General features: G+C 36.3%; 1 long non-coding RNA gene across 1 annotated transcript; it reads left to right on the top strand.

Moving 5' to 3' along the window:
• Positions 1 to 15,202: 15,202 nt before the first annotated feature.
• Positions 15,203 to 20,748, top strand: LOC106444804. Its single transcript, XR_007319738.1, has 9 exons — positions 15,203 to 16,246; positions 16,475 to 16,552; positions 16,640 to 17,234; positions 17,315 to 17,421; positions 17,496 to 17,563; positions 17,669 to 17,733; positions 17,803 to 17,960; positions 18,040 to 20,263; positions 20,413 to 20,748. It is a non-coding gene; the product is annotated as an uncharacterized LOC106444804 (long non-coding RNA).
• Positions 20,749 to 26,614: the final 5,866 nt, after the last annotated feature.

Here is a 26,614-nt window from a genome sequence, read left to right as displayed (position 1 = left end):
GATTTACTCTTAAAATATTTGTTTTTTTTCTTTTTTTTTTGTCACAGAACTTTTATTAAAAACTCAAAATAGAGAATGGACCCAAAGATGCCCAACTCATGAAATCCATTACAAAGATAAGAAGATTTGAAGAGCTTTTTTTTGCTACAACTGCGGGTAAAGTAGAAAAATGATAAACGTAGATTGATGCAAAACCAGAAGAGATCGATCGGATGTCTTTCACAATTCCGATGATTTCTTTAGACTGGAGTTTGCCGGAAATAGCTCTGACGAGCGTTGAAATAGCGGAGAAAACCTTGAGCTTTTGGAACTCGATGGTTAGCACCATGGGCGATCGCATCGCCAAGAACCAAAGTCCAACATGACTTGATTTGACATTGAAGAACAAAAAAGATGGTCCAGAAGCTGAATAATAAAGCAAGAAACCATGTAGCCCCGTTAAGAACCAATTCTGTACTTGGGCTATGTGAACCCGGATGAAAAGACGTGAGAGGCTCTCAACAGCCATAAAATGGGCCAGGCCCATTGGAGACAAAGCATTAGTCTTTCTGATTAGGTCACGGCTCTTGAATATAACGAGGGGATGCAACAAACATACACGACAGAATTGTTGTCCTGGCGGTGGAGGATGTACTGCAGTAGGGTTGAAGCCGCGGAGAGTAGACTTCTCGTTCAGAAACAATTTGTATGAGTTTGATACGGTGCTGAAGAGGCTGAGGTTGTGTTGACTTTGGATGAGTCACGGGGGCGGCGGTTTGAACTCGTACTGATTGAACAGACCTGGACCTTGCATCCGCTTGTGAGGAGGGAGTGGTGGCTAGGATGGTAGCAGGGGTTGCAGTGACGACGACGAGTGAAGCGGAAGAAGCGGTGGTACTGGCGAGGATGGTAGAGGACGCGGTGGCAGAAGAGAAGGTCTGACCAGGGCCGGTCCTGGGCCAAGCCCAATGAAACATTGCTTTGGGCCCCCAAAATTTTTGAAAATCTTTATATGTAAATAGGTCTCCAATATAACCTGGGTCTGACGGATTGAGACTAACCAAGAAGCAGAGTAACCTAAAGTCACGTAAACTAGACTTTAGACGTTTGTGAATACCTTTTTTTGTTGCAATTTTCAAGTTTTCTTCTTTTTGTAATAAAAAACCAAACAGTTAAAATAAAGTATGTAAAATAACTAAAACAAACTCCATTAAAGACTAAGAAATTTTAAATTTGATGTTGTTGTACAAACACAAATTATTAATTCATTAAAATTATTTTTTTAATATTTCATTTAACTGATTAATAAATGTAAATTTGCATATTTGCTAAAAATTCTTTAAAAAAATATGTTTATGTACTTAAAGTGAAATTTAGTTTTAGTTTCAACAATTTTACTAATTAAATATTTCATAGTTATTTTATCCTCTTATTAAAACTCTTATATTTTATCTAAAATTATTATTAGTATATAAATTACACAGTTTCTACAGTTTTCAATACCAATCAGACTTTCAAAAATAATTAAAGTGAAAGTCACAGTTTCTACAGCCAAAATCTCTACCGCCAAAATTCTAAAGTCAAAGCCTAAAGCGAAAGTCATTGCCAATCGGAGGTTACAACACATAAAAAGGTTCGATAGACAACACATAAAAAGGTTCGATAGATTCTATCTTTGGTGTTGGAAGATGGAAACACTACAGTTGTATCATGGAAATATGAGCACTATGAAACTGTCACACTACATGGCATTTAAAGATTTAAGGAAACAAATTTACCATCTCGATTCTGTAATTCTTCTTTATCAGTTTATTTTGGTGTTGTAATTTAGAATTATGTTCTTATTACTTTTATACATATCAATTTCCCTATGGTAGTAAACTAAGGTTTCTACGTTTATAACACAAAAAATTATGATTCACCAAATACACATGAGGAGCACATAGTAGGGAATGTTATATATTACAAGTAAAATGGATGAAAATACCATGGTCATGTTTCTCGCACCCAAACGCTTTGATTCACTAATGTTTGATCAGTGGTGTCACATTTAAGAATTAGCGAAAATTTCATCGGAGTATGACGCCAAAGATGAGCATAGAAAAAGTTTGTTTCAGTTATACAAAATCTAAAGCGGATCATTGTTAAGAATAAGAAAAAGAAGAATACAAAGAAAAAGCAGATGGAGATCATGAAGGAAGATAACATTTATAAACATGTAGCGTATCAGAGAATATGAACACTGGTTGTGAAGTAATATAGTATATCCTATAGTTTGTAACAAATAGAATATAAATTTCATGTTAGTATAGACAGTTATATGTCATTGTTATTAATTGAGTTGGAACGAGTTTGGAGGCAGAAGCAACAGGATTGTTATATGCTAAGTTGTTAGTTTTTGATTTTATAATAGCATTTGAATACTATTAGTTAAAAAGACTAAAAAAGCATAGTGTTTATTCTTAGTAATGTACTAATTATAATTTTCAAATAATATATCTAAAATTAATTTTACTTTTTTTTTGCGGAAAAAACGATTTTGCAGGGTTTGATAGAAAACTTGATTTTGCGATTTTGACGGAAAACACACATTTCAAGAAAATATGATTGTACAATTTTGCCGAAAAAACCTGATTTTATGGTTTTGGTGGAAAAAATCAATTTTATTGTTTTAGTGGAACATGCCATTATACGGTTTTGCTGGAAAACACAATTTTTCAGTTTTGGTGCGAAAATGCGATTTCCGGTTTGAGAGGAAAAATGTGATTTTATAGTTTTGACATAAAAACACGATTTTTCAGTTTTAACTGGAAAACACGGTTTTTGGTTTTAACAGGAAAACACGACTTTCAGTTTTGACATGAAAATGCTATTTTCCAATTTTTATCAGAAACTGCGATTTTTTGTTTTTGGTGGGAAACACAATTTTTTCGTTTTAAAGGGAAAATGCGATTTTTTTTTAATTTTTACAGGAAACTGAGATTTTCTAGTATGGTAGAAAACCGTGATTTCTAGTTTTGCGAGATAACAAGATTTTTTTAGTTTTGACGAGAAATTATGTTTTTAGGTTTGACGGGAAACTGCGATTTTCCACTATTGATAGGAAATTGTGATTTTCTCGTTTTGATAGGAAATTGCGATTTTTTGGTTTTGACTGGAAAATATATTTTAAATTTTTAGCGAGAAAATGTGATTTTATGTTTTACTAAACAATGTGATTTTACGGTTTAGGGGAAAAACATATATTTACGTTTTGGCGAGAAAATACAACTTTATGATTTTGACGGAAAAATCCAGTTTTTGGTTTTGGCGGGAAAATGAGATATTTTTGTTTCGGCGAAAAATCCAGTTTTTGGTCTCAACAGCATCCTTTAGGGACTCAGTTAACGGCAGTTTGGAGGTCTTTTTCACGGGTGTGAGAGGCATTCGACAAGGCTGCTCCCTATCGCCGTATCTGTACGTCATCCTGAGTAATGTATTATCCAAACTGCTCAATCAGGCCGCGATAGCAAGAGAGTTTGAATATCACCCGCAGTGTCGGGAAGTTAAACTCACACATTTGAGTTTCGCAGACGATATCTTGGTGTTCTCAGATGTTACAGAAGAGTCACTCTTGGGAGTAATAGAGGTTATGAGAAGGTTCGCAAGAAAATCATGGCTGCATATTAATGCTACAAAGTCCTCCATCTTTGCATCTGGTGAAGATACCTCTGCACTACTCAACGCAGCTTCCAACTTGGGAATAGGAGTTGGTACCCTACCCATCAGATATCTTGGAATGCCTCTCACGACCAAGACTCTCACACCTCTAGACTATGAGCCGTTGATAGATAAAATCAGGAGGAGAATGCTTTGCTGGTCCAATAAAACACTATCTTTCGCGGGAAGGCTTCAATTGATCAAGACAGTGGTTGCCAGCACAGTAAAATTCTGGAGCTCAGTGTTCATACTTCCTGTTCAGTGTCTGGATACCATAGAAAGCATGTGCAGCGCGTTTCTATGGCCCGTCTCTCCAAATCAGACTCACAAGGCAAAGGTCAGCTGGGAGGACCTCTGCTGTCCTAAAGAAGAGGGCGGGTTAGGGATACGGAAACTGCGTGATACGTCTAAGGTCTTTGCCTTAAACCTTATATGGCGTCTCTTCACTCAACCTCAATCTCTCTGGGTTAGCTGGACGAAACACTACCTACTGAAGTACTCCTCTTTTTGGGATGTTAAAGAAAGCATGAAGGGATCTTGGATATGGAGGAAGTTGTTACAGCTAAGACCACTGGCCTATAGCTTTCTCAAGATGGAAGTCAGAGATGGGAATGCAACCTACTTCTGGTTCGATAACTGGCTGGGCATGGGAAGGCTCATCGATATCACGAAGGACATTGGAACCACCTACCTGGGCCTGGCTAGACAAGCCAAGGTAAGCACCGCAGGAAATCAGGAGGGCTGGTGCTTGAGGGGAGGCAGAAGTCGACGTTTCCAAGGCCTAACTACAAGAATCTTGGAAGCGCAACCTCCAGATCCTACAGCAGGAAGCGACATAGTGCTGTGGAAGCATGGAGAAAATGACTTTAAAGAAAGTTTCTCTTCGACAGCAACTTGGGAACAAATCAGGAGTAGCCGGGAAAAGGTTGAGTGGGGTAGGGTGGTATGGTTCACACAAAGAGTTCCTCGGTATGCCTTTATTACATGGTTGGCGGTGAAAAACAGGCTCTCTACTGGCGACAGAATGAGGCAGTGGGGTATGGATCAGGGCTGTGAGTTGTGTGGAGAAAGAAATGAGACAAGAGATCACATCTTCTTTGGATGTCCATACTCTTATACGGTATGGGAAGCTTTGGCTAGGAGGCTAGTTGGTGCTGGCATCAACCCAGATTGGCACTGGACTTTACAGTGGATACAGCATAGACAAGCTCATCGCCTTGATTGTGTCTTGGTCAAGATGCTGTTCCAGAATACTATCTATCATCTATGGAGGGAGAGAAATGCTAGAAGGCATCAACAAGCTTGGACCACAACAGATCAGATGAGGAGGCGTATAGATAGGGCTGTGCGCAACAGGATCCTATCTTTACGCTACAGGTTCGACCACAAATTGGGAGGACTAATGCAAAGATGGTTTCTACATACAATGTAAATGATAGATCGGATCATAGAAAGTAGCATTTTTTGATTCCCATGTAAATAACTTTCTCTACCTTTGATCAATAAATTTTATATTTCATCAAAAAAAAAATATTATATAAAAATTACAATAACTAATTTAATTAATTTTTATATTTGTATTAAAGTTACTTAGACTTTTTTTGGATTTTGAAATGCAATTATATCATTCAAACTTTATATTTTTGCATCTCAAATATTTAGATACATTAGATATTAGGATTTTTAACGTTAAAACCCCTCAACTATATTTGTTTTGGGTAAAAACCCCCAAACTAAGTATTTAACGTAAAAGCCCCCAAACTAAATTTATTTAATGAAGTAAACCCTAACAGGTCATAATTACCAATACTACCGGTAAATCTTTAGTTTAGGGGTTTCTACATTAAGTAAACATAGTTGAGGGGTTTTACCATTAAAAATAAGAAAATCAAATTTTATAATATTATCTCAAAATTAGTACTTAAATTTTCAAAATTAGCATTTTTAATTTTTTTTTGTAAATATATGAGTTTGATGTATTTTTAACATCAACATTATATATGTATAAATTGAAAATGTAAAAAACGAGAAAATATAACAAAAATTATATAAAGAATTTAGACGCAATAAGACTTTCTTCCCTAACTTCCAGATCAGACATATTCCAAGAGCACAAAATACTATGGCGGACAAGCTTTCAAGTGGTGCGAAGAGTTCTCCTTCAGCTATGTTATATGTAGATTCAATACTTTCGGTTTGGCTTTCTGAACAGTTACTTAGTTCTCGCTTATGTTGTCAAAAAAATTACTAATTTTTAAATAATATTATAAAATTTTGATTTTTTTTTTTTAAAATTTTAATAGTAAAACCTTTTTTTTTTAAATTTTAATAGTAAAACCCCTCAACTATGTTTACTTAATGTAGAAACCCCTAAATTAAAGATTTTGCCGGTAGTAATGGTAATTATGACCAGCTAGGGTTTAATTCATTAAATAACGTTAGTTTGAGGGTTGTTTCATTAAATACTTAGTTTGGGGGTTTTTACCCAAAACAAACTTAGTTGAGGGGTTTTAACGTTAAAAATCCTAGATATTATAAATATTACATTTAGATGGTGCATTTAGATGGTAATATTATAAATGTCCAAACGAAGACATTTGAATATTAACATCTAGATTTAGACCTGGATACAAAAACGAACAAGGCATAAACCCGGATAGAAGAAACTAGATAGGAGGATACTATTTTAAAACAAAAAGAAAAGAAAAGCAGTTGAAAAAAGAAAAGATAAGTTTGTTTAAGAAAAAAAAGAAAGAAAAGAAAATCTAAGTTTAAACCTAAATCCCAAATCCAAATCAAATCCATGAAAGCCATCTTGAGCATCTCAAATCCATCTCTAAACCTCCATTCCCCCTTCGAGTACTCTAAGCTAGTTTCTCGTGATGTTTTGGTGCACGATCGAGTCGGATCCCTGTAGGTGTGCTCAAACTGATTCTCACTTCATTGAGTGGTTAACTTGAAGATGAATTCCATGCTTAAATCCTTGTTCTTTTTAATATATACTAGGTGATAACCTATGCCTTGTGTGGAGTGAAATACCTAAAATAATGATATGTTTATAATTTAAAATCAATTATGTATTTGCATATTTTTCTCTATGTATAATTTAATAAAGCATAGATAGGACACGAAATATTAAATAATGTTTCTTGTTGTTTTTATTTTACTAATTTGATGGTGGTAATTGTTTAAAAATTGAGTTTAATTTTTTGTTTACCTCATCATAATTAATTTTACGTTTATAAAAACGTAATATAATTTTACATTCAATTTTATTCAGCCAATTTTATAGATTTTTAAAATCTTTGTTCTGCCCAAAACGAATCAAATGAGCTGAACTAAAAACATAATCTTCTCTTTCATATTTTCAATGGAGAGAATCAAGATCATTATCTTTTGTCAAAGCTAAAAAGGGAGGGGGGGGGGGGCATATGTTATGCAACCAAGTTTTGCTCAAACTATTCTGTAATATTATACATACAAATATGTAAAATTTGTAGGAATCCATTCGGCTTCATCTTCATTTTTTACTCTTCTTTTCCATAAAAATAATTATGTTTTTCTTTTTAATACATTAAATGAGCAAACATTAAAGGAAAGAGCTTAATATTTATTTATTTTCATATTCTAAGTTGATGATAGATAGTAAAATATTGAATGGTCCATTTAATGTTACTCTTTTAATAATCTTAATAAAGTCAGTCCAATTAAAAAAGAATACTGAGGAGCGCTTCCAGTTTGACACGTAAGCATGCTCTTCAAGGTTGTCATTTAATCAATGATTCATGATTAATATATAGGGAATGTTTATTGTTTTATTAAAAGGCTTTGCAATTTGTATGGTTTTGGTACTATACTAAACATGATGGATTTATCTTGAAAGTTCTAGAATTATTAGCTGTGAATAAGTTTGGAAATATCTGAATGGGTATTTCTGTGAAGATTATATCAAAAATTTGAAAGTTCATGTGTTTCAAAAAGTTTTTTTTTTTTTTTGCAACAAGTGTTTACAGAGCTTATTCAACAAATGCAAGTCAAAGGCATGCAGGTAATAATATACTTTTTTTATAGTGTGTTATCAGTTTTTGTTTTCAATTGTTACAGTGCATGATGTGTGAGAATAAGAAGGTAGAATGAAGTGTGATTAGGAGAATGATTTGCTTATCAAGTTTCATCTGTTATGCAACCAAGTTTTGCTCAAACTATTCTGTAATATTATACATACAAATATGTAAAATTTGTAGGAATCTATTCGGCTTCATCTTCATTTTTTACTCTTCCTTTCCATAAAAATAATTATGTTTTTCTTTTTAATACATTAAATGAGCAAACATTAAATGAAAGAGCTTAATATTTATTTATTTTCATATTCTAAGTTGATGATAGATAGTAAAATATTGAATGGTCCATTTAATGTTACTCTTTTAATAATCTTAATAAAGTCAGTCCAATTAAAAAAGAATACTGAGGAGCGCTTCCAGTTTGACACGTAAGCATGCTCTTCAAGGTTGTCATTTAATCAATGATTCATGATTAATATATAGGGAATTTTTATTGTTTTATTAAAAGGCTTTGCAATTTGTATGGTTTTGGTACTTTACTAAACATGATGGATTTATCTTGAAAGTTCTAGAATTATTAGCTGTGAATAAGTTTGGAAATATCTGAATGGGTATTTCTGTGAAGATTATATCAAAAATTTGAAAGTTCATGTGTTTCAAAAAGTTTTTTTTTTTTTTTGCAACAAGTGTTTACAGAGCTTATTCAACAAATGCAAGTCAAAGGCATGCAGGTAATAATATACTTTTTTATAGTGTGTTATCAGTTTTTGTTTTCAATTGTTGCAGTGCATGATGTGTGAGAATAAGAAGGTAGAATGAAGTGTGATTAGGAGAATGATTTGCTTATCAAGTTTCATCTGTTATGCAACCAAGTTTTGCTCAAACTATTCTGTAATATTATACATACAAATATGTAAAATTTGTAGGAATCCATTCGGCTTCATCTTCATTTTTTACTCTTCCTTTCCATAAAAATAATTATGTTTTTCTTTTTAATACATTAAATGAGCAAACATTAAAGGAAAGAGCTTAATATTTATTTATTTTCATATTCTAAGTTGATGATAGATAGTACAATATTGAATGGTCCATTTAATGTTACTCTTTTAATAATCTTAATAAAGTCAGTCCAATTAAAAATGAATACTGAGGAGCGCTTCCAGTTTGACACGTAAGCATGCTCTTCAAAGTTGTCATTTAATCAATGATTCATGATTAATATATAGGGAATTTTTATTGTTTTATTAAAAGGCTTTGCAATTTGTATGGTTTTGGTACTATACTAAACATGATGGATTTATCTTGAAAGTTCTAGAATTATTAGCTGTGAATAAGTTTGGAAATATCTGAATGGGTATTTCTGTGAAGATTATATCAAAAATTTGAAAGTTCATGTGTTTCAAAAAGTTTTTTTTTTTTTTTTTGCAACAAGTGTTTACAGAGCTTATTCAACAAATGCAAGTCAAAGGCATGCAGGTAATAATATACTTTTTTTATAGTGTGTTATCAGTTTTTGTTTTCAATTGTTGCAGTGCATGATGTGTGAGAATAAGAAGGTAGAATGAAGTGTGATTAGGAGAATGATTTGCTTATCAAGTTTCATCTGATTCTTAAGAACCTTGGGAGTACAAGTATAGGAACAGCTATGAATGAATGGTGCCTTGTTTAGTAAACTTCATCATGAAGAAAATATCTCAGCTTTATTTTTAATTTTTCTTACTCATATTCATGTTCTGTCATATAATTCTAGTCGTTCCTTTAAGATGTCTAAACAGAAAACAGAAAGCTCTAGTTGGAAAGAAACTAGAACTTGTTTGTCTGCTCTCGCGAAAGCATTTGTTGATATGCCTTGAATCTGGAGTTACATCTAGGCGATGGATGTTACATCACGTACATCATACCGACTCGGTTGCATCAAGAGCGTTGCATCAAGTTATTATGGATGTTACATCTGATCTTGGGCTTAAGCCCATGAGTCCGTTTAGTCTAGGGTTTTAGATGCGAGATGTTACTATATATATCTTGTATTCGAAGTAACCCTGAACTTGCACTTTGCAAGCTCAATATCACCTCCAATAATAAGATCTCTCTTTGCCCATGGACGAAGCCCTAGGGGTGAACCACGTTAAATATATGTGTCGTAGTTACATCGCGTTTATTCATCTGTTTCCGCATATGTTCCTTCTTACGTCCGTCACAACAAACTGGTATCAGAGCTCGGGGTTTGTGATCTTGTGAGAAGATGTCTAGAATAAACGCGAAGATCGACAAGTTTGATGGGAGAAATAACTTCAGTCTTTGGCAGATCAAGATGCAGGCGTTGCTGAAGCAACAAGGCATCTGGGGACCATTGTCAGAGAATAAATCTGAAGCAGCTGATTTGGAGGCTCTGGAAGAGAAAGCGTTCTCAACAATTTTGTTGTGTCTAGCAGACGAGATTATCATCGAAGTGTTAGATGAGAAAACGGCTGCTAGTTTGTGGCAGAAGTTGGAGAGTTTATACATGACAAAATCTCTGACAAATAAGCTACTTCTGAAGCAACGCCTCTTCGCCTTGCGTATGCAAAAAGGTATTGAGCTTTGCGACCATCTTGACAAGCTGAATTCGATATTACTAGAGCTGCGTAACATCGATGTTAAGGTGGAGGATGAAGACGCGGCACTAATCCTGTTGGTATCTCTGCCGAACTCCTTCGAGAACTTCGTGCAATCGTTCATTGTTGGCACAGATACAGTGAAACTGGAAGAAATTAGGTCGGCGCTTCATAGTCGGGAATTACGCCATAAGGTATCCAGCTCAGAGACAGACAATCAAGCATCGGGGTTGTTTGTCAGTGGTGTGAAGGGACATGGGAACATAAGGACTTCGAAAGATAGGAAGTCAATACCAAGGGGTCCTAAAGCATCTGATATTTGCAACTATTGCAAAGAGAAGGGACATTGGAAGTCAGACTGTCCCAAGATGAAGGAGCAGCAGTTTGGGTCTGTTGCAGTTGCCGAGGATGAAACCAAGTCTGACGACGACATCTCTCGTGTTGTGTACGGACACACACACTCTTCTGATGTGTGGGTTCTTGATACAGGAGCATCCTACCATATGACACCGAGGAGAGAGTGGTTTTCAGAGTACACAGAGGTACTTGACATCAAGATTAAGATGGCAAACGACTTTGTCTGCAAGATTGCTGGGATCGGCTCAATCAAGCTCAGGACACATGATGGTAGATTATGCACATTGAACAAGGTTAGGCATGTTCCATCAATGACGAAGAATATTCGGGTGGCGATGGAGTTTTGAATGTATACAGAGGTTCTGATGTGATTCTGAAGGATTTCATGAACGGTACTCTGTATTTGCTGAAGGGTACAACGGTTACCGGATCAGAAAATGTTGCATGCCAGAGATCCCAGAGGAAGATATGACTAAGCTATGACATATGAGGCTTGGAGATATGGGTGATCGTGGGATGCAAAATCTGTCGAAGCAAGATCTGCTTCATTTTGATATTGGTTTGGAACTCTGCTTGGAAGAGTTCAAACAGTTTTGTGAGGATGCAACATCTGCCAACCAAGCATCTTACAGACAGGGGAACACCACAGCGGGATGGTGTTGAAAAATTGATAAACCAGATAATGCTAGAGAGAGCGATGTGCATGTTCTCGAGTGCTGGTTTGGAGAAGCGGTTTTGGGCTGAAGCAGTTAACACGGCTTGCTACTTGATAAATCTTGTTCCCCACACATGCATCGAGTGCAGGATACCATCTGAGGTGTGGTCAGGTAGATCTGCTGAATATTCACTTTTAAGAGTGTTTATGGGCTACGGTGATGGAATCAAGAGATACATGGTCTGGTCTCCATCAGAAAACCGAATGGTTCTAAGCAGGAATGGTGTCTTCGATGAAGCTGCTATGGTTAGAAGCTCAGGGTCCAGTTCAGAAGCAGAAAAGGGTAGCACTGATAAACAGGTGGAGCTGCAAGATGATCATGAAGTGATCCATGTGCAGGCACACACAGAAAATCAAGAGGAGCGTGTTGAAGATGTTCAGTTGGAGTCTACGAAGATTCAACCGCTTGATATTACAGAGTGTAGCATCGTGATAGATCGACCAAGAAGGATTGATGTCAGGCCACCATAGAGATATTGCTTTGATGATATGGTGGGTTATGCACTTCGGGTTGCAGAGGAAGTGGATGTGTCATCCACTTACATGGAAGCTGTTTCTATTCCAGAGTCTGAGAAATGGCATGTTGCAACGAGAGACGTGGAGTCTCATCAGAAGAATCATACATGGGATCTTCACATTACCATCGGGGAGAAGGGATGTTACATACAAGTGGGTCTTCAAGATTAATGATGGAGCATCATCGGCAGAAGGAGTTAAGTATAAAGCTCAGGTTGTTCCAAGAGGGTTAAGTCAGAGAGAGGGAGTAGACTATAATGAGATGTTCTCACCTGTGGCCAGAGATACTTTCATCAGAGTGTTGCTAGCGCTGGTAGCACGTCAGGACTTGGAGCTTGAGCAATTTGATGTGAAGACAATGTTTCTTCATGGAGAGCTAGAGGAGATATACATGACTCAGCCGAATGGTTGTCGAGTTCCTGGAAAAGATGACTATGTGTGTACGTTTCAGAAGCCACTTTCTGGATTTAAGCAGTCCCCCAGACGATGGTACAAGAGATTCGACAGCTATATAATCAACTTGAGCTACATCAGAAGTCCTTATGATTGGTGTGTCTGCGTGAGTAAGTTGAAGGATGTGACGTTCATCTGTTTGCTACTCTACGTGGATGACATGTTGTTAGCTGAAGAGAAGTGTGACATCGAGAAGCTGGAGCTTCTGGGTTCTGAATTTGAGATGAAGGATTTAGGTGCAGCAAAGAAGATTCTAGGGATGGAAATCTTCAGAGATAGGGAGAAGAAGAAGTTGTTCTTGTCACAGAAGGCCTACATTAATAAGGTGTTGACAAGGTTCGAAATGTCTTCATGTAAACCTATTAGTACTCCGTGTGCATCAAATCTTCATCTTACCATGTATGAGGTTCAGTCTGAAGAAGAGACAGAGTATATGTCTCGAGTTCCTTATGCTAGCGCTGTAGGAAGCTTGATGTATGCAATGGTCTGCACAAGACCAGATCTGGCACATGCAGTCAGTGTGGTTAGCAGGTTTATGGGACAACCTGGGAAGGAGCATTGGGCAGCTGTGACGCGGATTTTCCGGTATCTGAAGGGTACATCTGATGTTGGTCTCATCTATGGATGCGATAATCCGCGATTGGTAACAGGCTATTCCGATTCTGATTATGCTGGAGATGTGAACTGCAGAAGATCTATGACCGGTTATGTGTTCACCTTGGGCGGCTCTGTGGTTAGCTAGAAGGCGACTTTACAGTCTACAGTGACATTGTCTACTACTGAGGCAGAGTATATGGCGCTGACAGAAGCTGCGAAGGAAGGAATATGGCTTAGATGATTGGTTAATGATCTCGGTTTGCATCAAGATTAGGCTACTGTGTATTGTGACAGTTTGAGCGCTATATGCTTAGCCAAGGATCAGGTTCATCATGAGAGAACGAAGCATATTGATGTGAGGTATCACTTCTTGAGAGATGAGAAGCGAATTGAAGTGAAGAAAGTAGGAACTGCAGATAATCCTGCTGACATGTTCACAAAGCCGGTTCCTCACTGCAAGTTTAAGCATTGCTTAGACTTGCTAAACATCTCAAACTGTTAGTATGGCCCTAAGGGGCATATGGCCCGAAGGGGCATTTGGTCCGCAAGGACATCTGGCCCGTTGGGGCATCTGGCCCGTCGGGGCATCTGGTCCGTAAGGACATCTGGTCCGTAAGGACGTCTAGTCTATTGGGACATCTGGCTGATAACGAACGTCTGGCTCTATTTGAGCATCTGGCCGTTAAATGGCGTCTGGTTCGTCTAAGCAGCACATCTGGTCCGAAGGGACATCTGAGGCAAAGAGAGCGATGGTACATCTAGCGCAGAGAAGCGCATCTTGTACATTTGGCACTTGAAGGTGCATCCGGTACATCTGTTATTGAGAGGATTTAAGTCAAGGTGGAGAATTGTTGATATGCCTTGAATCTGGATGTTACATCTAGGCGATGGATGTTACATCACGTACATCATACCGACTCGGTTGCATCAAGAGCGTTGCATCAAGTTATTATGGATGTTACATCTGATCGTGGGCTTAAGCCCATGAGTCCGTTTAGTCTAGGGTTTTAGATGCGAGATGTTACTATATATATCTTGTATTCGAAGTAACCCTGAACTTGCACTTTGCAAGCTCAATATCGCCTCCAATAATAAGATCTCTCTTTGCCCGCGGACGAAGCCCTAGAGGTGAACCACGTTAAATATATATGTCGTAGTTACATCGCGTTTATTCATCTGTTTCCGCATATGTTCCTTCCCACGTCCGTCACAACAGCATTTGATACACTCTCTCGTCGTTGAATCCCTTTGTATTTTGATTTTATTACACAAGAAAATAGAACCTCTAGATGAAGTTTGAATCCCCAAGGGTTTTGTTGGTTTTACATTCAAAATTCTCTAGCTGCAAATTTATTAACTTTTCTCATTTTAATTGTCAAAGAAAAATAATAAGGAACACTACAAGAAAACGCAAGTCAAATTGCTTACAACTAATAGAGACATCTTTTTTTTTTCAAGTTCGAATAATGTTTACTAATACCAAGTCAGATTGCTTACAACTAAACACTTGATGTTCCAGTCTGGAGAAAATCATATCTCGGAATTGCTTAAATTCTCCTCTGAAAGCCAGGAAGCTTCGGGACGAGACACTCCTTCCATAATATCTAAATCTAAAACTCTATTCATCAGCGGATGATCCGATGGGGAAGATTAAATGCCCCCAAACCCACCAATCTCATTTTCTCTGCGTCTATCAACATTTCATAGCTATACTTTTCTTCGCGTAATTAATACCTTCCATATATATACTGAGTACTTACTAAATCACAAGTGTTTTCCCTTTGTTTTGATCAGAAATGATAGAAATTAGAAAGCAAATCCAAAAACATAATATAAAACTAGAACTTGATTCGCGCGGGTGTTTATTTTTATTTTTTTATAAATATTTTTTTTAATATAAATGGTAATATATATTTTTAAAATTTATCCATATTAAATAATTATTTAATATGACATTTCTAAATCTAATAATTTTATAGTTTACATTGAGGGATTTATTTATTTTTGAACCGTCAACTATACCACCTACATTTTTTAGAATACGACCCATGTATCCACACAAATATATTTTCATTTTTTTTGGATCAAAAATTTAATGTATGATCAAATTATATATATATATATATATATATATATTATTTAAAATTTGGTGCTATATATTTTATACTCTTCAATATTTATCATACTGAATTTGAAGTAAGCTATTACTTATAAGAAAATATCCGTAAAAAATATATTTACATATTTATTTATATTTTAGTTATATACTATATGAATGACTAAAAAACGCTTAAATTATATAAAATGATAAATTTGATCGTTCATAAATCAATTTAGGTATGTTCAGAAATTAATTTAGGTAACTTTATAAATTTCATCGGGCCTGTGAATTAAAATTAATTAGTTTGAAAATAATTTAAGTTTGTTTATGGTTACTTTAATTGCAAAAAGAAAATAAATAAAAATTAGGATAAGGTAGTTTCTTTGTGGTATTTGAGTGTAATTAATAAGTTATTTTAAAAGGAAGTTCATATTTGTAATTCTAATTTAATAAGATATATTTTCGCTATATCTATATGAATGAATAAAGTTATATTAAAATGACAAATTTTTTCGTTCGGAAATCAATTAAGTTATGTTAGGAAATTAGTTTAAGTACTTTTATAAATTTCCGGGCGTGTGGATTAACATTAATCTCACAATACTAAAAACATGATATCAAGCCCTCTAAAAGCGTTCACGTGGAATTGGAAATTCAGGCCAATCAGAGATTGACTTTCTGCTACGTCACTTATTTCCCGGGTCTGAACCGGGCCAAGATTTATGTATCTGAGAGGGTCCTATTTTGAGATCCATCGTCAAACCCTTCATCTTCCTGCACCTCCCTTCTTTCATCAAACGTATAAAAAAATATCATTCACGAATAGATCAACGTTACATCTCTTTCGCTCCTTTAAGGAAAAACCACATTCAACACACAATTTTGCCTTCAGTTCCAAATTAAATCCCTTCTAAACATCTCTCTATTACATCTACCCTTTCATTTCAATCTGAATCCAGCCGTTTTATGTATCTATGAAAGCTCTCCAAACACGACTAAACCCTCGCCACAATCCACCGCAAAAACATGTCGTCAGCAGATTCGTCTTTCTCAATTCCCGTCTTCCTTTATTGCTGATCTTCATCATGATTTATGTCTCGGCTTCATACATCTCCCTCGACAGTCTCCATCTGGATTGATTCAACGTATTGGATTGCATATATGTTGGCTTACGGTATGAAACTTGCATTATATTTTGTTTTTCATCATTTTCATTTTAGTTTGGCATCTATTAAAGATTTCTAGAGTAGATTGTGGATACATTGTATGTCAGGAAAAAAATAGTGTTACTGTGGTTGAAGAAAATATGGAGAGCCTTAAGAAGTACATGTATTTATTTATTGAGTCAACATTTCCCTTTCTGGTTCTAAAAATTTGTTTTAATGTTTCTATTTTCTTTCAGAAACTTCTGAATCTTCTAAAGAAAAAGCTGAGAGTTTCATTCAAGGGAAATAAAAAGGACGCCACTGAATTCTTGGAGGTATATCATTTTAATAAAAAAAAATTCTTTCACTAATGTTTTGGCTGGTTTATGAAAAGTAGCATGCATCGTGTAATGTTTTGTTAGGAGATGAATGAGAAAGAAGCTACAGAGATGAAAGAAATCATGGGTCTAAAGGGGAATGGAGTTCTATGTGTCTACCCTCGGGGAAAGAACATCAAAAACATGCTGTCCATCTTAAAAGAGAAGAAGAAAGTGCACCAACGAGTTCAAGCAGGTATAATCATGTATGGTTTGATTTCTCATGTGTAAACATCTGCAACTTTTCATATATGATAATTCTATTCTTCACAATTGAAGTTTGTCCTTTAACTTGGATGAAACTTACCTCATCTTACACAATTGAATTAACGTTGTTACTTTCTTTTATGCAGACTTTTTTTCTTAGTTTTGCTTTTTAAGATTTCAAGAATAAAATCAGGTTAGTCCTATGGATGGCACCGTTCTGAGGTTTGGGGAGTTAAAAGAAAGTAGAGGGATGAACGAGCAAGTCAAAGGACATTCCTACTCAGCACCAGGTCTTCTCGGAACAAATTCTCCTTCCCATGGTACCTGAAGGTAAGGATGAATCTGAGGAAGAAGCTGTTGCAGATAAAATCGACAAGTCTTGGTTGAGATTCTCTTTGGCTTCTCCAAAACTACGGGAGAGCATCTCAGCTAGGTCAGTGAAATATTAGCACGTCTAAGCAGTGACTTTAGTGTCAAGAAAATTGCAACTTATATGATCGAGTTTTCTTGCAGTCCGATGAAGGGGATCTATTATTGTGTGATATACCTAAGACCAGGGGACTATCATCGTATACACTCTCCAGCTGACTGGAATGCATTGGTTCGTAGATACTTTGCAGGTTTGGTTACTCACTAATCTCTCATGACCTTTGTAACTATTGGTATCGTTCTAAAAACACTTTGTTTTTCTCAGGGCGGTTGTTTCCTGTGAATGAGTGTGCTACAAGAACTATAAAAAATCTCTATGTTGAAAATGAATGGGTAATTATTTATTTGTAAACGTACCAAATATGTGTAGGCTTTTCTTTTATCTCCAGATATTGATCGTCAGCTGCTAATCTAATTGAGAACATGTCGTACTTGAAGGGATATGGAAACAAGGTTTTATGGCACTTGCTGCTGATGGTGCGACCAACATTGGATCCATTGAGGTAACTTTGATGAAAGTTACATATCCTAACTTTCTAAGCCAAAGAAATTATTGACATTTGCTGTCACAGCTATTCATCGATGATCGAACCTAGGAGCAGGTGTACGATCCACAAGGTCATGGCGTAAAGCTTGAGAAAGGAAAGGGGGTATGTGGTTTCAAAAGATAACAGATACAAATTTGAGTCTAGGGAATGTGATAAAATAGCAAGGGCTTTCTCCGATCGAGGTCTTCCTCTCTCCGCTTTCAGACCATTAGGGAGGTGGAATATTCTTTTATTAATGTCTTTAGTAAATGGTCGATGCAGGTAGGTGTATTCAACATGGGATCAACTGTGGCGGTTCAAGCAGTTCCTCAGATTACAGATTCTGTGTCAAACTCTGTTTGTTAATGACAGTGTCTGAATATGACCGTTTGACAGGCTAATAGCGGTTGAGTGTTGGAGTTACCTAGATGCCTAGAAGAACTCGCTGGCAAGCAATGCTTCTTTCATGATTCAAGTGAAACCATACAATTTCACTCCCAACCATGGCACCTTCACGTATGATGTCTGCAACTTCTGAGGACGTGTCTGTGAAACTCTTTTTTGTGCACTACGTGTCTGTGAAACTCATTCAGAGATTAACTAAGCTTAGTAAAGAAAACATCTTCAACAGCGGTGATTGAAATAACACATCTACTTATTAGTTATAGGTTGAAAGCAGCAACACAACTCCACAAGCGGCATGGCAGATTGCACAACCACCTGCTTCTGGCACCAACCCGATGGATGGGGCTACAAAAGGGATGGACGTTGATCAACCAACACCACCCAGCTTTGGAGATGAGGAGAAGAGCCGCAAACACCCCTGGAGTGATTGTTGGAAGTACTACAAGTCGTCTTTCCCACCAAGTTTTCTTTTCCTACATTACAAGCTCTACGCAATTACTCTTTTCCGTCGTTTGTGTTTTTCCTATTTTTCCTAGTCGTCTTTTTAAATTAAAGGAAGTTGATGGCTTAACATGTTCACTAATATTCTTCTGGTATAATTAACATGAGGCTACCTTTAGTTAGTCCCTTGATGCATCAACGTACTATTAATACTCTCAATTTTTTTAAAGAAATACAGTGATTTGATCAAGTAACATAAATGCCGTAGCATTCAACCGTCTACTGATAGTATCATTTTTTTTTTGTAAACTAATAGTATCAAATCTTAAACCGATAAAAAGGTCATCAACTAAAAGCTGAATGACACTAAAATAGAACCAACCAAAAATAGTGACACAAATACACTTAATATGTTCAACGATGGTGAGGCAAATAATACTAAAAAAAAAACATCAAAAGACACACACAGGTCAAATGATCGTCATTTACAATTACAAGGTTTCTTCAAGTAAATCAAGAACACACCTACACCTCCCTACTTATTCCCTGACCCACAATTCTCTTCGTATGCAAATATCTACAACGTAACAACACACGTTTAAGAAGAACTTCACCTAGATGATTAATTACTCCATAAAGCAACAAGCCAACAACATATACGACTCCGCGCTTGCGCGCGGGGTTCTGCCCCTAGTTAGTTTAAAAATCAATTAAGTTTGTTTATGGTTACTTTTATTGCTAAAGACAATAAATACTAAAAATTAAGATAATGTAGGTTTTTGGTGGCATTGGAAGTAATTAACAAGTTATTTTAAGGGTAAGTTTATATTTGTATTTATATTTTAATAAGATAAACTATATCTTGACCCTACTTTGTAAGTGCTGAATTTTTTATGATGAATTTTTTTATTAATAACTTAACAAGTATTTGTTAATTTGTAAGAATTTTATGTATTTAGATAAAAGATTTTAAATTCAAATCGAACCCGCAATCAAACCGGTTAATCTGGTGATCCGATAATTTAATTTAGGTTTATAAAAATATCCACATTTAAAAAAAACACCAAAACCCGAGACTAACAGATTGAACCGATGGATGACCGATGTGTAATCCAATTTGATTTAAATTGTTATAGTGTCGTAATTTGTCACTTTTTAATTTAAATTTAAAGTTCATTGTTTTGCAATTTAATGAAATCATGACGTTTCGACAAAATTTTGTTAGGGTAAATAATAGATATAAAATAATTGGAAATTTGCTAAAATAGAACAAAAAAAAACAATCATATTGTCCCTTTGCCATAAAACCTACATTAACTTGTCCTCTTAGTATAATATTTATTGTTAATCCAATTAAGCCCCTCTACTTTTTTTTTGAACACCAAAGCCCCGCTTTAAAGCATAATATTCGATAATTTCATAATTAATTATAAAGAAAAATTAAAAGTTTCTTTTATCTATTTTTCTCACACAACTTTTTTTAGCTTCTTTGGGTTCATCACCTTCTACAAACCAAACCCTCAAATCCGACGATCTGGCTTACCGTTGCTTCTCTTCGTCGGCGTTTGTCTTCGGCTACGACCCATCCGCTCCCATCTCTCTGAGGAAGAGTTACGGGCAGACATCAAACTCTCCTATTCTCAGGATCGCCAAGCCGAAAGTACGCTTCTCTCTTATTTACCGAAGCTCGTTCTTTAGCTAAAGTGTTGATCTTTTGTGAAAATGGAATTCAAAGTTCTTTTTATCATTTGATTCGTATCAATTCGCTCTTCTATGTACTGAAGTTTTGTTTTTGAGGTTATTCACCAGACGTTCGTGAGGAATCATGGCAGGGCAGTTCATACAGCACAAGCTTATGCCATAAGCTAATGCCGATAGGATTAATTGGATTAATGGTGAATGTCCTGGACTGTTCATTTTTCCTTTTCTTTTGCTCTGCAGATGTCGTTGTGAGCATACTTTTAGAGCCAAAACTAAGATTGGCCCAAGCCTGGTCTTCAAATGAATGTTTCATGTGATCCTTTCTAGTTTGTATACATTAATTTACAAGTTTCCAGTTACAATCCTCTGCAAGCTGTGTGAATCTGTGCTACCATATTCTATAACTATTTATAACATAGTGAAAAATGAAGAGCCTTGATACAAGTTTTTGGAAACATTTTATGTTCTTTGTGTTTGTCCACACCAACTTCTAAGGACTTTTTGTAAGGGAGTTGCTCGCCGTCCTTTCAAATAAATGAGACACAGACACAGCTCTAGCTCATCCCTTGCTTCTTGTTTCAGCAACCAGTGCAGTATAAGCAAAGTCCATCCTTTCATAATCGAGATCATCAACCAAATCCATTGCTTCTTCAATGTCTTCACCTAAGACTTGCTCCTGTTCTTGATCTTCTCCAGTTGATGACGATGTTTGAGTAGACTGTGATGTCTTCACCTAACACTTGCTCCTATTCTTGATCTTCTCCAGTTGATGACGATGTTTGAGTAGACTGTGATGATGGTCCAGCAGTTGACTCTCTCCTCAAGCGAAGACTGTACTCTTTTAACATATCAGTCAAGACACTGTAAACCGACTGATACATCTCCTTAGCCGCATGTGTTTCTTTGCCATAGAGCTTCTCAAAACATAGCTTCACAAACTGCATTTTCTTGGTAGGATCAAACACAGAAGCAACAATAACCATCTTGCTGACATTCTTCATGCCACCCCAATACTTATCAAACTTTGTCTTCATGCCATCAGCCTTGCTTCTCAACTCCTTATCTAAACTCTGACACAACCGTATCAGATTGCTATCTATAGTGACTATCTCACGATAACACTTGTGAGAATAGACTGATGTGGAAGCGGAGACAACTAATGTAGAGTTGTAGAAGATGATAAGAAACTTCACTAACCTCTCCACTGCATTCCAATCAACAGTAGCAGGAGGCCAATCCTTTTGTTCCCATTCTCAACTTCGTTAAAGAAGTCATTGTAGAGCCGGTCTTCTTGTTCCATTTTATCAAAAGCAACCTTGTACTTGATAGCTCTCTGAAGCATGAGATAAGTAGAATTCCACCTCGTTTTGATGTCCAAAGGTAAACTGCCTCGAGTCATCTTTCCCGACTCAACTCTCAGCTGAAATGACTTCTGTCTATGAGTAGAAGACCTCACATACTGCACCGCATTACGTATCGCTTCCACGTTCCCATCAATATCCTGCAAACCATCTCTCACAACCAAGTTGATAATGTGAGCTGCACACCGCATATGCATGAAGCTGCCATCCAACACCAATGCTTCATCGCCAAGCAAGATGAACTCCCTTTGAAAATTTTAAAGGGCAGATGTGTTAGCTGTTGCATTGTCAACCGTGATGGTGAACACCTTCTCTATAGCCCACTCAGCCAAACACTCCAGAAGAACAGCAGCAATCGTCTGGCCTCTGTGATCACATACATGCTTAAACCCGATGATAAGCTTCCTTAGCTGCCAACTATCATCTACAAAATGAGCCATCACCACCATGTAGCTCACTCCAGTAGGATTTGCTGTCCAAATGTCTGTGGTAAGTTAAACCCTCTGCTTACTGACTTTAAACCAATTCTTCAGAGCCTCCTTCTTTCTCACATACATCTGGACAATGTCCCTGGTTGCAGTCCTTCTTGAATAAGGTTTGTAGAGACCAGCACAATCGCAGAAGTGTCTCCAAGCAACACTTTCAGTGAAAGAAAGTGGTAATTCACCCAACACTAGCAGCTCATTAGTCGCCTCTCTAAACACAGCTTCAGAAACTTTTGCATTCGTCAGACCTCCATCATTCGTAATCACAGTTGAACCAGGAGCTTGGCTTTGTTTCCATGACAAGTGAGACTTACAGGAGAGTAGATGCTTCCTAAGGTTGGAAGTTCCTTGTGAAGACGCACAGCCGAAGACACGCTGACAATGGTTGCATCTGCACTTGTCACGGTCGTCCTCTGTTCTTGTGTAGTGTTCCCAGACGTCTGATCTTGTGCCTGACTGCTTTTTTGCTGCTGGCCGAGAACTACCTCTTGAACAAACCTTCATTTTCCCATTCCTATCACGGCGTGCTTTCTCTTCTTGGGTTTCTTGAACTCCATTCTCTGTCTCAGAGTCAATGTTTGCCGGAAATGGTGAAGAATCCATCTACAAATAAAAAGAGTAAAGAACATCAATAAGAGAAGACCAATGACAAGAACATATCAGTAAGAACATACAATATGTTACATACTGATAAAAATATTGATTTCAATCTCAACTCTATATAACAAATCGATTTCAAAGCCAATTCTAGAAGAAAAAAAATCAATTTCAATCACAAAAAATCGACAAAACAATTTCAATCACAACTCAGAACATCGACTAGGCCTGGGCATGCAAATCAATTAACTATCCTAAATCAATTAACAGAAACACAATCAATGATCCTTACTTGAGATATGTTTCTCGATGACTCAAAAGCAAAAGAAAGAGAATGAATTTGAGATTTGGTTCCGAAATTCATCTCTTCTCTTTTAATAAGCAGAAGAAGAGCATCTGAAATCACAAAGGCCGGGTCTGTCAGGAAGAAGAAACGGCTGATACAAGAATAAAGAAAAGCTTGTGTTTTGGAAATCGAAATCGCATAAGGCGTGGGTACTGGGTAGTTTGCATTAACTAGGGCTAGTCTACTAGGGGTAACATAACTAAGCTTTAACTCGGCTCTAGTCGGATACCCGTATGGATCCCCGATATAACCCGTATCCGACCCAGTACCCGACCAAATTTAAGACCTCATCCGATCGGGTATTTTCCTCTACCCAAACCCGATCCGAAACCCGATTTTTCGGGTAAATACCGGTTCAGATCCGGGAAATATGCCCAGGCCTAACACAGACCAAAAGCCTTTTCAAATTAAAGCTTTATTTGTGGAAGAAAATATATGAAAGGCTGAAAGCTAATGTCATATTGAAAAGGGGTCTGATTATATCCTGTAAAAATGATCGAACTTTGACATCAAGAATGACAAAAAGAGTAAAATGTTGGAAAATTTTGCATAAGAGCAAGTTAAAGAGGAAGAAGACGCACAATTTTTATAGAATTTTTTTACGTCAAGAGGCACTTTATCACTTTTCAATTACATCGAAGGTCACAATGTACTTGGAAGACACTTTCTCATGGGACCTACAGCGAGAACATACATAGTTGCCCTTAATGAGAAGAAAATGAGATATTTCTTAGACAAGAGGAATAGAAAATGTGTTTTTTTATTATTGTTTACTCTACTTCTTAATTTTTTATTTTTGTTGATTTAAAATTAAAAATACATATAGCAAATTTTGTTGATATAATAAATTATATTTTTTTATTCTCTATAATTTGATATCCACTTTGATATATTTTTCTGTTATATTTTAAAATCTATCCTTGTACACGTATTCAATGATTGTGTTATGGATGAGTGATATGTGGATGTTTAAAAAACATAGATAACTACATGTATAATATAAGATCACCCTTATCCCCAGAGACCATTAGGGTCTCTTAATGACTTCTTTAGTAATAAATAAGTGTTAAGAACGTTAATTAAGATACACTTAATTTTCTATCCTCCATTGCAAGTTTCTTAAGTATGAGTTCTTTAAAAAAAATAAAGTAAAACATAAATTTATTTAAGATAAAATTTATTTATAAATAAAAAATAACAAAAGATTACATATTAAACATAGATTTAAAAAGAACATACAAACAAAGATTAGTCAAATAAACGATAATAATTTAAAATAAGCGGCCGAGCTCAGTTGTTGTCTTCATCACGTCCAAATTTACGCCATATATGTTCTACCAAATCATTTTTCAATTGTTGATGCATTTGTCTATCACGAATTGTAGTTCGAACACCCATAATATTGACGATATTTGTAGGGATATCTGTATCAAAATGAGATCGACATGTGAACTTCCGTTGTCCTCAGCTTGTTGGAACTCCGTAAGATTGAATTGAGTGTATCCATCTCGTTCGTCTTCTACTATCATATTATGGAGTATGATACATGCTCGCATAATCTTCCCAATTTTGACTTTATCACAAAAAAGTGCTGGATTTTTAACAATGGCAAAGCGAGCTTGCAAGACTCCAAAAGCACGCTCGACATCTTTTCGGACAGCTTCTTGACGTTGAGCAAATAAAACTGCTTTCGGCCCTTGTGGTATTGGAATAGATTGGATAAAAGTTGCCTATTTCGGATAAATACCATCGGTGAGATAGTAAGCCAAATGATACTCTCTTTCATTGACATAGTAAGTGACTTGCGGAGCTTAACCATTTATCATGTCATCAAAAACAGGTGAGCGATCAAGAACATTGATATCGTTTAAGGTACCTGGAGATCCAAAAAACGCGTGCCATATCCAGAGATCATATGAAGCAACCGCCTCTAAAACGATTGTTGGTTTACCCGAACCATGAGAATATTGCCCTTTCCAAGCGGTGGAACAATTTTTCCACTCCCAATGCATACAATCGATGCTTCCTATAATCCCGGGAAATCCACGTTGCTCTCCAATATCAAATAGACGTTGAAGATCAGCCGGTGCTGGTCTTCTTAGGTACTCATCACCGAATAAATTTATTATTCCTTCGACAAAATTTTCCGCACATAACCGAGTTGTTGTTTCACCGAGCCGGAGGTATTCGTCGACCGTATCAGTTGCAGTACCATACACCTAGACACGAATAGTTGCTGTACATTTTTAGAATGCAAAGAGACCAAGCCTTCCAAGACCATCTTCTTTTTGCTGAAAGTATTGAACTTCATTGGAGAGTTGATCAACAATATGCATGAACAATGACTTGTTCATTCTAAAACGGCGTCGGAAATAATTTTCAGGATATGTTGGAGTATCACTGAAATAATCATTCCATAACTGTGTGTGGCCTGCTTCACGATTTCTTTCGATATAAACTCGTTTTTTTCGTCTCTTCGATTCATCTTCTTGGCCACCATAATTAAGGAAAAGTTTCTCAAATGTTTGATCAAAATGTTGATAAAAAAATTGATCAAAACTTTCATCATCTAGTCCCTCATAAGTGTTATGGGAAGAAGATGCCATGAGATGGAAGAGCTTGAGATAGAACTTGTGTTTACAAAACTAGAGATGAAAGAGCTTGAGATATAACTTGTCTTTATAAAACTTGAGATGAAAGAAAGGTCTTGATAGAAATTTTGAATCGTGTGTTTGAGATTGATATTCTGTTTGATGTTGTGTTTGATCTAGTATTTAGATAAAGAACTTAATCACTTGAACTTCTGTTTAAATAAATAACTTGAGATGGAAGAAAAAAGAAAGAACTTGCGACTACAAATGAGCTTGAATTCTACAATCCTGAAAACACTTCCTTTTATAACGTTTGATACACTTTGCTTACAAAAGTCCGTGACATGCGACTACAACTGAGTCCGTGACAAGAGACTCCAACAGACTAAAATACAAGACATGTCACATGAGACTACAACATGAGTCCGTGACAAGAGAGTACAAGAGACTAAAATACAAAGACATATGACATGATCCTGCAAGAGAGTCAAAGACAGATTCCGTGAGTTGCAAGAGAGTCCAATAACCTGAAACAAACAACAACATGAATCAATAACCATAAGCAAGCACAATAACGTGAATCATTAAACAGAACATCAAGAAACAAAACAACAAGACTCATAAAACAGAACAACATATCATTCTCATTACTGAAACAGAGGATGAACAACAAGAATGATGAAACAGAACAACATATCATGAAACATAACAACAAATCATAACAAGAAACAGAAACAGAAGCAAGCACAAGAACTTCAAACAGAAACAGACAACAAAGAACACGACCTTGAGACCTTAGAACTAACTAGACAACAAGTCATTAATCAACTTCTTATTCAGAGCTTCTTCGTAATCAGCAAGAGGTTCCTTTTTGGCTAGTAGACTATCAAGTAGACTCATCTTGGAAAGCCTCTCTTTGATAGCCAGCAG

The sequence above is a fragment of the Brassica napus genome, chromosome C2 (genome assembly GCF_020379485.1).
Source record: "Brassica napus cultivar Da-Ae chromosome C2, Da-Ae, whole genome shotgun sequence".
NCBI classification, from domain to species: Eukaryota; Viridiplantae; Streptophyta; class Magnoliopsida; order Brassicales; family Brassicaceae; genus Brassica; species Brassica napus.
The sequence above is the reverse complement of the archived record's forward strand: the minus strand, read 5'-3'. Positions and strand labels throughout refer to the sequence as shown.